The sequence below is a fragment of the Condylura cristata genome, unplaced genomic scaffold, assembly GCF_000260355.1.
Source record: "Condylura cristata isolate star-nosed mole 26May11 unplaced genomic scaffold, ConCri1.0 scaffold00005, whole genome shotgun sequence".
Classification (NCBI taxonomy): domain Eukaryota; kingdom Metazoa; phylum Chordata; class Mammalia; order Eulipotyphla; family Talpidae; genus Condylura; species Condylura cristata.
Window position 1 is genome coordinate 5146293 of NW_004567106.1, and position 12649 is coordinate 5158941.

Here is a 12649-nt window from a genome sequence, read left to right on the forward strand (position 1 = left end):
ATTAAAATATATCACATGCTTTCCTGTATACCTGAGAATTATAAAAGATTTATAATTTTTTAAAACAAGGTGATTACATAACAGTATTGAACAAACTGTAGTGCAAACATCATTAAAACCAACTTTTTAATATTGGGAGATACTTGAATGATTTCTTCATTCAGAAGATACTTGTATTCTAAGACTTAAAGGTAAGCTTTAAAGAATAAAAATATTAGTACTCTGTGAAGTGCTAAGCAATTTGAGAGCCTCATAAAGGATTCAGGGACCTGCTGAGCCCAGGCGGTGACATAAGAACCACTGGTCCAGAACTCACCTTCTAATTTTAGTATATATGCTGCCGAAGTGAAGCCAGAGCTCACCTGCTGGGCCAGTCCTCTCCACAAAGAAAAAGTTCAGGTCATTGTTTATCCACCCCATACAGATGGAACTATAAAGGAAGAACACTCACTAAGAAAGTAGCATGTTCATTTTCCTCATACTCATCATAAGTGACCCTCTCCCATGTTTTTAAAATGGACATAACTTGGGTAAAGTTTAGTTCTTCTCTGTGTTCTTTCTTTCACTTAACATCACAAAGAATGTAATCCAACATAATATAGGGTTCTTTTTCCTAAGGAAAGACCTGTTCTCTTGCTAAATGTATGGTATTTAGTTGTATATACATCAAAATCTGTGCTGTGTTCAGCATTAATTAACAGGCTGCCTGTGGTTGTCATCTGTCAGGACTGGGTTGACACGACCTTTTGATGTCATCCATTTTGCTGCCAAAATGTCACCACACAGTTATTAATACATATCATATGAAGTGAAGTCTGTAGGGTTTTGTATAACAAAAAAAAAGGCAAATGTAATTTTAAAAACAGGAAATTTTAGCAGTGTCCACAAGGAAACCTGGGGCTTTCAAGAAAAGTTTAATTATATTTTTGTTGTTTTGTTTTATTCTTCACAGAGCTAATATTATCTTTCATGTTTCTCTATCACACTAAATTTTATCAGTATATTGACAAGAGGCCTTTTAAACGCCAGCACTATTAACTTTCCCAAATGTTTCCATGTCATGGGAATAATAATAATTTTCCTTAGGTACAAAAATATGATCAATATTTGTTTTAGTATGTATCAGAGAATTAGGTTAAAAAGCAGACAAAGATTCTTTTGACTCACATTTATCTCAATGCTTGTAGTCCTAATTTTCTCTAAGTTCTGGTCAAGAAATTTTTCCTCAACTGATGTGAAATAGACCAATGCTCATAATTTTTGTCTATTATATTTCCAAAAATAATGTGCTAAAAATAAATTTAGGAATGGTATTGCTGCCAAAGCATAAAGATGTTTCAGAATTGTTGGAGAATCCTGCAAGGTTAATTACTAACCCATTACTCTGGACACTAATTTTGGTTTTGTCTCTTTTGTTTTTTAATAATTTCAAACTTAAGTTGATTTATCAGGACTGATTTAAATATATATATATATATATATATATATATTTCTGACATCTATCTATATGTATATATATGTAAGTGGACTTTTTGCAAGAATCTGGACTCATTTATTTCCTAATGAACAATATTAGAAGCTACCACGTATCAAGTGCTCAATATGTCATGTAAAAAAAAGAGATAAGTTGCAGAGATATACAAAGTCAGCAGAGTGACTAAGTCCAGATCTGTCTTTTTCTCTCCCATTGCATCAAGTCACAGAGAAGAGGTGACATTAACCAGGACTAAAATATCACAAGGTGGTGGACACATTCTGACCCCAACCTCCCACAGAGAGGTTGCTTTGGACCTGTCTGGTCCCATCTCTGGAGAATGGGGACATTGCTGTTTCCTCACGGACAGCGTTTAGGTGCTCATCAACGACCTGCCAACACAGACCATCTCCCCTGCTACCTGAGGCAAACCCAAATGAGGGTTTTGCAGCATTATCATTTGTTCAGTGTAATTATGGTTATGTGTGAACATGAGCATCAGGCTTCGGATTATTCTTTCACTATTGAGAAAGCATTTATGGTTGATGGGTGTCTAGTGATGTTTTAGGTGAAACATCAGATGAAATCCATATAGCATAAAATGATCTATATTTTTAAAGAGCAAAATTAAGTGATTTTAATGCATTTGTAATGTTGAATAATCACCACCTCTTTCTAGTTCCAAATGGTTTCATCATCCCAAGTTAAATCCTCGTACTATTGTCTCATCTCCCCAAGCTCAGGAAATTGCCCATGTGTCTTCTGTCTCTCTGTGGTCTAGAAACTTCATATAAATAGGATCATTTATGACTTTTGTGTCTAGCTTTCGTATTGCCTTGACTTTTTTTTCTCTTTTAACATGGCTTTCAGTATAATTAGCTTCAAAGCATTAAAACTTGATTCTATCTTCTTCGTGCTAAGGCAGCACAATTCACAAGCCCAAGTAGAAACCATTGTTGTTCCTCAGCCCGGTTGAACAGTAGGTATGAGACCAGGATTGCTTAGACAGTTCTGCCCACCACCCCCACTATCAGTTCCAGACCTACTCCACAGATCGAACTTTAGACCTGGCGGAATCTTTGAGCTGTGCTCTGTGACTCGACTATTCCACTGCTTGGATGACAGTGCCTGACACTCATTTGGTACCTGGGTAATATGAAACTGAACTTCCCATACCAGGGTGTGCTATAGTTCTTTGTTCTCTTGCCTTTTCATGTCCATCCTTCCTCTCAGCACCTCCAAGGGAAATAGAACCTGTACATGGACCATTTCTCAGTAGTGAACATAAGCAAAAATCATAGGCATCATCAGAAAAAAGTACTTGAGATTAGAGAGCCCTTCCTTTTCTCAAATCGTCCTATATTCCAGCAGTTAAGGTGCTGCACTTGAGAAATGCTGTGTATGACCTGAAGTGACTGAAACACCAGGAGGGGTTAGGTCTGATCAGTAGGCCATAGGGTAGTAGTAGATATTGTCATGTGCTAGAGTTTGACATACATTACCTCACAGCAACCTTGTAAAACAGTATGCAAGTGTCTTAGTGCATTGTACAGATGAAAACTGAGACACAGAGCAGTTTAATCAAAGTCATATACCCAGAAAGCAATGGCATGACACTCATATCCTGGAATTTTAATCCATAGATTCATCTTTTGATTATCCCAGATGGTATGTTTTTTTAAAAAGAGCAGGTTTTCTAAAAGCATTTTTATGGAATACTTTCATAGCGCATCTAATGAAAGTCATCGGAGTCACAACCGAGCTGAAAACCACCATGCTGACTCCAGGCTCCAGGCACAACCAGAACAAGTGCTTAGACTTGGCAGCTGCTCCTGGTCTGTTGCTAAAGGGTCAGAATGAAACAGAAACACTGTCATCAACCTTGAGCTCCTGAGAGGCAGTATGTATCCTAATTTCCCGTTTTGGCTGCAAAACAGTATTAACTGAAATAAAATGTCTAATATTGTTAATAAGAGTTCATCAGATAATCAAAATGAGGATTTAAACCAGGAAACAGCCTGACAGATTTTATTCTGTGAGAGCTGTTCTAATAAACACAAGTTTTAATTTCATTTACAGAAGTAGGAACAATGAGTCATTGACATTTAGAATGGAAGGCTTCTAGTCCTTAGTTGTTCTTAGTTAAGGACACTTAAAGATCTGCTGAAGCTGAAGGAAGGCAATGCAAGATTTAATTTCTTCCTTTCCTTTCCTTTTGCTAGAGATGCAAAGTCTGGGGACCAGTTGTTCAGTCTTTATCTGGCTCTTTGGTCATCAGTGGGGGTGAAAAGACAGATGTTTACGTTTAGTCAGAGAATTCTTGGACAAGCTACAGCCTGTTCACACTGAATATCTGTGAGGCAAGCTTTGCTCACAGACTGGCTGGTGGGTCCCAGAAAATTTTACAATGTGTTTACAGTAAGTATCAAAAGGGAAGTTCTGGAAGGATGACTTGCATCTGGAGAACTGACTAACTTGCTAAGCTGTGAAATTGCCTTGGTGAAATCATCTTACCTTTCTCTGTCAGGTTTCTCATCTTTGCTTTAAGAGGACTAACCTTAACAGATTCTTAAGTTCTCTTCCTGCTCTCAAAAGTCTCCTATTTATTGCTTTTAAAAATGAAGATCTCCTTTGTGGTGATGAAAACACCCTTTATTTTTAACTTTTTTCTTTAGCCTCTGTTTGCTAGGCAGTTGGGGTGACAAATCACCATGGAGTGAGTTTTGTGGACTGTTCCAAGGGTGGAAGCCCCACCCCTCCTAAAGATTCAGGCCCCACGCTGCTGATGGTAAGACCCGCCCAAGGCCTCACAGGGATGGACAGTGTGTGCGGTTGTGGCCGGGCCACTGCTGGGACTGTGACCATGTGAGATTTGGTGGATTACTACCTCCTGATCTGGTTTCTGGATATGTCTGGAAGCCCTGCCTCCCCCTTCTGCCAACCCGAGCCAGGGGCCATTTGTGGAAGCAAATACTTTATGTACCCTTCAGTGATAATGTACGCAACCTGGCAAACTCAGCAATTTATTGTGCAGTAAAGGCATTTTCCTTAACCTGTTTAACAAACTATTTTTGACCTCCATCATGTCTGTCTATTTTGACTACTCAAAAGCCATTACTTGCTCATGTCCTCATCTATGAACATATACAGCACATATTTACCTTTACTCCAAAAGATAAGCCCACCTCTTTATGTGCTTTGCAAATACACCTTTGATTAAAACTTTAAATCCTCAGAGGTATCATTACTGAATATTCTGCCAAGTCTTAAAGTCCAAATTAACCAAAAATTCACTTTCTTTGGCATTTCTGCAGAAGACTTTAATTCTTAAAGCATGGCATTAATTCTAACAGCTGTAACCATGGCAACACTGCTACCAGCAGTCGAGTTGCTTAGGGACCAGCTGCTTGGGGTTTGTGATGGGACTGCAGGTAATATTAGGAGGGGAGAATGAAAAAAGATGATTGAGATGAAGGTTAGGGGATGGAAAAGCCAATAAATTCTTTTATTAGAAAGGAAATGCATAGATATGTCATGAAGTGTGTAATACCAGATGCCACTGGTAAAGGGACACCGTGGGAGCTCCCTGTGCTGTGGGAGAGCTCAGCCCACAGTTAAGTAGCAGGAATATTAGCACAGACAGTGTCTTCTAAGTTCAGTTTGCATGTAAAGAGAAACACCAGCCATAACCAGTATTAGTACAGGAATCTTCTCTGTGGTATATTAATGACCCTAGCTGCATTGCAGGCTTTTCTTTAAAACAGATTCGGAGGAATCTGTTCACCTTAATGCTGCATGTCCACACAAATAATAGCACCTTCAGGCAAGTTAAGAGCTCAGTTTAGAGGTAGGCAGGAAAGGGCAGGGCTGGCCTGAACTCCCACTGTGGTATTTATCTTCCTTTGTTACTTTCCCAGAGGCACTGAGAGGGTCCCTCCAGCGGCAGTGCTCTAGTGGAAAAGTAACTCTGAGATGCAGACCCCAGCTGTGTTTCCAGTGCTACTCTGAACACATCATATGTCCTCATTTGTAAAATGAGAACACTGGTTAGGTGAGCCCTGTGGTCTTTCCAGCTTGGGGGTTGTCATTATTTCAAACTTGTGAGCTAGCTAGGAATATCAAGATGCCCAGATTCCAGGTATTCTCTCAAACTCGTCAGTGCAACAGACAAGGCCAGCCATGCTTCAATGGCTTCTTTCTACTGGACCACTGTATAGATATCTTTCTGAACCACAAAATACGTAAGACTAATGGCAAAAATAGAGGAATTCATTCCAACTGCCTCTTCCTGAAATCTGCGTATCTCATTTGCTGTTGTATGACTGGTTTGCTTTAATGTCAACATAGTACATGTAAAAATACACTCCACCTTTCATGAAACATCACGTGTATGTTGTTGGTTGGAAGCAGAGAATCTGTGGAGGCACAGCTGGCCTGAGGGGAGCTGTGGAGCTCTCTGATAAGAGAAGTGCATTGTCTTCTTGGATGCTGGTGGGTTTTAAAAAAACACAGAATTTAGAATTAGGTAGAATGTTCTAATTCTGTTGAACTGGGTGAGTTATTTTAATTCTGTGTACTAGCTGAATTCTGTAGAAAGTGGGAATAATTTGTAATAGGGCTGTTGGGCAAATCATATGAAGTAAAAATGCCCAAGGTAGTGCCTGGAAAACTAGATTCATAGTAAGTGTCAGTTCCCCCCACAGCTACAGAGTGTGTATAAGTTGAAATTGTCTAGCAGAGGCCTGCCTATTGGATCCGTATTATTGCTCTCCATGTCTGGGGTATATTGTAAGCCTAGAATTAAGTGACTTTTCAGCCAGGTTCTTCTGTCAAAAGCAAATGCTAGAAAGATGGCTACTTTTTGACTTAGTATAAAATGTCCCTTCCATGCTATCCTTAGAAGTATACCATTTTAGTTGAAATTTAAATATATGCACTCACACATATAAATGCATATTCAAGTATATATATGCATATACACACACCACTACATGTACATATATCAGATTCATTTTTATGTTTTTATCATTTTAATGTTCTTTATAATTAAATATACAGGACAATTTAAAGTATTATAGTACTGTTACAGGGCACCCCAGTCTGTGGGTCCTCACCCATGCGCTTAAAATTTAGTTATACTACAGGCACACACAAAAGGGTCAATAATGGGTTTACTTACAAAAAGGGGAAAGGAAAAGGAGCAACCCAGCGAAAAAGAGCGAGAGATACAAGGTAGCTAGAATATTTACCAGCTCCTCTGAGTTGCAACTCTAGTAACAAATTAACTGATGGTCCCCAGTCATATGGTCCTGAGGTCCTGAGCGAGCTGTTGCCCCAGAGAGAAAGCCATTGACTCTCCCCCCCAGAGCCATTGAAAATCACTCCCTATTTATCCCCCAGAGTCCCAGAATGCTTGCTTAGCTCCGTCCTTGGGTCTTCACAGTTTTCTCCTTGGTACTGCTGAGAGTTGTAGTTTCCAATCACTGGAGTAGGGGATGGAGTCCACAAGACTCTACAGGGTTCCTTTAGGACATCCTTCCCCTTAACAATACTATATCCTAGAAGTCCAGGAGAATTTTTCTTTTTTAAAATATTTATTTACACATACAAGAACTGCGGTACAGACCCAGAGGTGTGAAGGTGAGAGACTTCACCAAAGACAGAGTAGGGAACAAAACAGGCAGATGTACTGAAATAGATGCTGAGGGGAGCAGCAGGCTGGTCAGGAGAGATCTGCCACACCATGTGGGTAACCTCCCTGCCTGGGGATTGAACTCATGCTGCAGTGGCTGCAATAGCTTCATAGTGTTATACATTAACCCCTTGCACCACCAGGAAGAGCCCCCAGTTATCAGAAGGTCCTTAAAGTTTAGTGATTGGGTCTATCTAGCATAGAATGTATGTGAGAGTTCTGTCTACCCCACCCCAAATATTGGGTTGACAGAAAGGTCATTACACATTTTGTTTGAAAAATAAAAAATATATATCATGACTTTTCCAACTATACAAGACAGACATCTATTAGTATAGTGCAAACACATTGGTATGGAACCAAAACCAAAGAGATGATTGTTGAGTAGTTACTCTTCCTAAGGGAGGGACTGTCCAGGCTAGGGGAGAAGTGTGGTAACCAGTGTCAAAGAAAATATGCTTGACTGGACTGTCCCTAGTGGGAGAAATCCATATTCAGATCATAAGATGTCACCAAATCAAGTAGTATTGACAAGTAGTATCCTTTAAAATCTTTAAATTCAAAATAGGTCTATAAACATCTATATTAGAAAATTTATGCACTACAAATAACAGGCCTCTCAGAACTTATCCTTCTCAGATCTCAAGGCCAGAAACTGTTAGAACTTACAGATTCTGAGCACTGAAAAAGCACAGTGTTGCCATTCTATCATAAATTGGTAGTTGGTCATGTATGAAACAGAAAGACATTATTAAATATGTCTAAGGATTATAGAACCTCCAGAGAATTTCTGAAAAATATATTTTGAAGCTATGTTGTGATTGAAGATGAATCAAAACAAAATATATTCAATAGATAGAGTAGAAGACATGATGAAGCAAATGCAGCAACTTTTCTTGTCAATTAAAGACCCATGGGGTGTTCATTTGTAGGATTCCATTTTTATCAATGCTAACTTTTTTCATAATGAAATATTGGAGGAATATCACAAAAAGTCTATGAAAAAATACTTGGTTTTTTAATCATTTAGATGTGTATACTTAATTGCTATAAATATGCTTCCAAACCCAGATCTTTTTTACAGTGTCATTTATAACATTCAAAAACTGGAAATCAGCTAGTGTTCAGTGATAAAATTGCTTAAGAGAAAAAGCAATTCAGTTTATATCATCATTACAAGTTTTCTAAGAAACATGATTTGTGTGTTATGAAATAGATAGGCTCAGGTAAGTATAGAAAAGCAGTAGAAAAACAAATATATCCAAAGGATGCCACAAGTTACTTAATCGTTTTTTTAAAAGATTTATTTATTTGTGCATACAGAACTGGGATACAGGTCAGAGGCTCGGGGTGGCGAAAGACTTCACCAGAGACAGAGTGGGGAGCAGAACAGGCAGATCGATGAAATACACTGCTGAGGGGAGCAGCGGGCAGGTCAGGAGAGGTCTGCCACACCATGTGGTCACCTCCGGGGCAGGCGGGAATCGAACTCATGTGGAAGTGGTTTCAGCTTCTTAGTGCAGTGCTTTAATCCGCTGCGCCACCAGGGAGGGCCCTACTTCATCATTTTTTTTTTGTTTAAAGATTTATTTATTCATACAGAACTGGGGTACAGGCCAGAGATGCGGAGGGTGAGAGGATTCACCAGAGACAGAGTGGGGCACAGAACAGGCAGAACGACGAAGTACAACTGCTGAGCAGCGGGCGGGTCAGGAGAGGTCTGCCTCACCATGCGGATCTCCTCCAGGGCAGGCGGGATCGAACTCACGCGAAATTGGCTTAAGCTTCTTTGTGCTGTGCTTTAACCTGCTGCACCACCAGGGAGGGCCCCCTACTTCATCATTTTTAAAGCTGTGATACCCATTGTTTTTTAATCAGAAAAAAAATACCTGGTTTCAGTTAAAATGCTGCTTTTCAGACATTGTTCAGAACTATTAACAATATTACCAAGAGAGCAAACAGTGAATGGATAACCTCAAAGCCCAGAGATTAGTAATTCTGTGGCTGGATCTAGGGTTGCCCCCTCTGCTGACCTACTTCACAGCCCCATCCTAGGGGGCTGCCTAGTTCAGTCACTCAGTGCGGTTTCCCTCCTCTGCAGGACAATGACACTGCTGCATTTATTTCAGTCCATTTTCTGGCTGGAGCAAGAGGTACTAATAGGGTGTTGTTGAGCACAAGGTCAGAAAGCAGCGAGATGCGGATGGTGTGGTGAACAGAGAGCTGGGCTCACCAACTAGCCGTGATTTCTGTGTGACTAATGTGCAGATTGCAATAGAGGGGTGCCTGTGGACATGTGCCCCAAAGCAGGGAGAATTTCTTTAATCTCTCTTTGCTTCCGATGTTCCCCACCATAAATATGTTTGGCCAACAAATGGCACAGTTTTGGCAAAAGAAAAGATGAGGGCGTTTCTGTTGACATTTGGAGTAAAGATATAAAATGCAATGACACTGAATATCAAAGGCTTGACATACTTTCAATTGTTTCAATCCTCTGATCTCCCTGGATGTCACTTAAAAAGAAAACAGTAGACATTTATCATAGTGGTTTTCCTTGATGTGTAACATCTACATGGAGTCTAAAAGCTTTTCTTTTCTAAATCTGAAAAGAGCTGACAAATAAGAATGCATACATTTAACAGTGAAAAGCGATAATTCTATCCCTGAAAACCTTTTTAGTCTTTCTTTGATTTTTTCCCCCCTACACCTAACACCTAATTTGAACAAATGGATTTCTGTTTTCTGTTGTACGTTTATGTTATTCTATTTCAGCCAGTAAATCTATAATAGAAATATCTTTTGAAAGATTTATTTATTCATACAGAACTGGGGTACAGGCCAGAGGTGTAGGGGCAGTGAGAGGATTCACCAGAGACAGAGCGGGGAGCAGAACAGGCTTATTGTTGAAGTACACTGCCGAGGGGGGCAGCTGGCGGGTCAGGAGAGGTCTGCTGTGCCATGTGGGTCACCTCCAGGGTTGGGATCAAACTCACACTGAGGCAGCTGCAGCCGTTGTGCCACCAGGGAGGGCCCCTATAATGGAAATATTTTGATAAGAGTAGAAAATGTGGACCAGATTCCAAGTATAAAGGGAGGATTGGGCACCCTGATGACGCGAGCACTGCTGGAGGCAGAAAGATGAGGGAAGACAGTGATGGGTTGACTGACTGTGCTTCTGTAATGTTCCTATGCTCTGCAAAATTGAAGTGTCCATTTCAGCTATAGATACAGGAATTCATCACTCATTGATCAGAAAAATGTGAAAAGTTACCTTTTCCCTTCTCTAAGTAGATCATTCAAATTAAGACTTTTAAAAACCCTTGTGTAAGTGCGTTTCCTTAGCATCCTGCATTTGCCAGCATTGTTTAACTTTCAGTGAATTTTATTTGCTGTCATTCTTACCAACACTTTCCCACTTGTTCCTTGCCCCCCTTTGTCACAGAGATCTAGTAAATGCTGAAGTGCTGAACTCTTGGTATTCGCTCTTGTGGGTGTGACCATCGTCCCATAGCCCTTGGTCCCAGCCCTCGGTCTCCACCTGCTGGTGGCCGACATCACAGCACCTGCACTGTTATGTGAGTCAGGTCCATTTAACATGCCTGTTTATTTAACAGGGGAAGATGATAACAGGTATCTTGCAACAGTAAATCTGATACAAAACACTATTAATAGATAAATAGATATCAAGAGATAAATCAAGAGCTCTTTATTAATGGTTTATTTGTATGGAGTGAATTTTAAAACTTACCCTTGCCAACACCATCAGTACTGTACAGAAATGTATTTTCTTCTGAAAGTACATCAGTTCAGCTGAGTGTAAAGTCCAATGACTAATAATATGTGGTTGGACTTTATATATATGGAAGTAGATAAAGCCTCTTAAATAGTATAACAGAGCTTTTTGATTTGTGGCAACACGTATGTTCATGCATGTGTGTGTAACAAGCCATGCCCCGTGTCCACCTACCTGTATGGGTCTAGAGCATCCATTTTGAAGCTCTTGAAACCAATGGGATGTTTGCTCCATGGGCGTGATTTTTTCAGACATCTGGAAAGCATAAATGCCTTATAATTAGGAGGACACAACACAACTTATTTTCCACACTTGAGTCCATGAGCCTGCTGCATTCACATTGTCTTCATGAGTTTCCTGTAAGGTTGAAGAAAGCTCGCTGGGTCCAGATCCTAGGCAAAGAATGTTGATTTTCTAACAGGAATGCCAAGAGCAGTTATTGACATTGGTTGCTTTTGGAATTTATGTTTGCCTAATTTATGTTGTAATTATTACTCTCATGACAGTAGCAACAATAACCTCCATTAAAACACTGTTTATTCAAAACAGATGCAATGTTTTTAATTTTTTAAATAAACTTTCTGTTGTGGGAATTTTCATTCACCAGAATGTAAATCCCTCTATAGCAGTTACCCTATTTCAATAATTATCATTATTTATACTTCACATTAAATAAGTATATTTGGTGTTAAAAGGATTATTTTTCTGAAACCCCAATTTTATTGACAGGGGAGAAAAAAAGGTTCTATCATGGCTCATGACTACATTTTGAATCATTGCATGGAGAGTCTTGCCGCCTCATAGCTACTCATAAGAGGGAAGTAAACTTCCAAGAATATGAGCACTACTTAATGTAACAAATAGGATAGCTGTTAACCTTTTGTGATCCCCAAAGTAAAATATGTTGCAGAAAAACGTACTCTGCGACAGGTTATTTTTTTTTTAAGATTTATTTATTTATTTATTCATACAGAACTGGGGTACAGGCTCAGGGGCAGTGAGAGGCTTCACCAGAGACAGAATGGGGAGCAGAACAGGCAGATCTATGAAGTACACTGCTGAGGGGAGCAGCGGGCGGGTCAGGAGAGGTCTGCCACATCATGTGGTCACCTCCAGGGCAGGCGGGAATCGAACTTATACGGAAGTGGCTTTAGCTTCTTGGTGCTGTGCTTTAACCCGCTGTGCTACCAGGGAGGGCCTGCAACAGGTTATTTTTATAAATAAGGTGGATTTTTTTTTAACATGCTTTGTTCTAACTCTAACTGGGTGACCATTTTCTCCATCTCCCATCTGGCCCACTGGACAGCACTCCTAGTCCCCCCTTCAGTATTCTGGGCTTGACACTTAATATCCGCAATAGGAAGACTTTCCTACCTTAATAGGACAAACCAAATAGAACCTGATAAAGAAAATGAATGGCTAATACTAACCACATCAGAGCAAGATCAGTTTTTGAAATATGCATCCAGGTTATATTATACAGTATCAATTAAATACTCTCCTTCTTCCCCTGTCTTTCCTGTTGAAAGCTCTCAAGTCTGCCACACTGATGTGAGAGTCTGGTTAAAGACTTGGACTCCCTAAATAATTTGCTTAAAACTAAAATTTCTGATCACATTTTCTGTATTTCATTATTGAAAGTTTTAAATACTACTTAAAAGCTTTTCTTTGGACTGTGCTCTAACTGTTG

General features: G+C 39.7%; 1 protein-coding gene across 1 annotated transcript in view; it reads left to right on the top strand.

Moving 5' to 3' along the window:
• LOC101619122 (amphiphysin) overlaps positions 1-12649 on the top strand; it is a 187549-nt gene that overhangs the window by 164471 nt on the left and 10429 nt on the right. The gene's annotated exons all lie outside the window — the stretch shown is intronic.